Below are 1124 nucleotides of genomic sequence, written 5' to 3'. Positions count from 1 at the left end.
ATATTGAGGCAAATGAAACTTTGGTATAATTGTGTGGAATTTTATCACTAAATGGTAGTAAAGCGGGTTTCCCGCCGTGCATAGAAATGTTAAAAAAGACTGGGAAGATACTGTGGACGATCAGAAAGTGCGGCAATCATTTCTGTATGGTGAATAAATTCAAGTTTATTGTGTGTTTTTGTATTATTCAATACATTTGGTTAAAAAATATTTGTATGCCGAGAAAAAACACACACTTTTTTCACAATTTTAAAAGGCAATATTTGGTTATTGGATAAGTCTTCATCATAAAACAATAAGAATTTGGTTACGAAAAGACAAAAAAGATCTAAAGCGGTTTTTCGCCACCGTATTATTTTTTATTTTAAAAATCGGCAAAATGCCCCAAAACGTTATTTTTCTATACAATAAAACAAGTAAATGGTAGTGAAGCGGTTTTTCCCGCCAGCCAAAATGCTTGCTCAAAAGTGCATTTCAATAAAAATTGTTGAAAATATCATGGAGACAATGACTGTTATCAGCCCAATACGTTATTAAGAAGACATGGTGTCAAAGTGAAAGTTGATGTGTTGTTTATCTTAAATGTGTTTTTATACCTTTATTCACTAATTATAAAGAAATGATTATCAACAACTTTCTTACTATTTGATGGATTATATTGTTCATTTTATTACAGTAAATATATGCAACATTTTGGGATTTAAGCACATACTTTTATAAAGAAGAATAAAATAACTATTTACATTAATAAATTTATTATAATTTATACTATAACTTGTTTCAAAAATTGATTGAATGGTAAGTCTGTAAAGTAATGAAAACTACTCAACACTTGTATAGTTCAAAAGAGATACACAACGACAACCACAGCTTCGATACGTTGTGTCAAATGAATCAATTCATGTTCATTCTATTCGGATTTGAGCATAAGTAAAATGATAATTATGGTTTTTATTATTATTTAATAGTAAATAAACTATTTTTATTCGTAAATTTTAGGTCCAGATATGGTTAACTTATAATAATAAATAGTTAATTTATTATTTAATACAATTCCATTTTTATCTTTCGCAATGTCATTAATTATAATATAAATCATAGATTGACAATAGATTAAACATTTA

The sequence above is a fragment of the Entamoeba invadens genome (genome assembly GCF_000330505.1).
Source record: "Entamoeba invadens IP1 unplaced genomic scaffold scaff_1105074724931, whole genome shotgun sequence".
Lineage (NCBI taxonomy): Eukaryota > Evosea > Mastigamoebida > Endamoebidae > Entamoeba > Entamoeba invadens.
Note: the sequence above shows the minus strand (reverse complement) of the source record.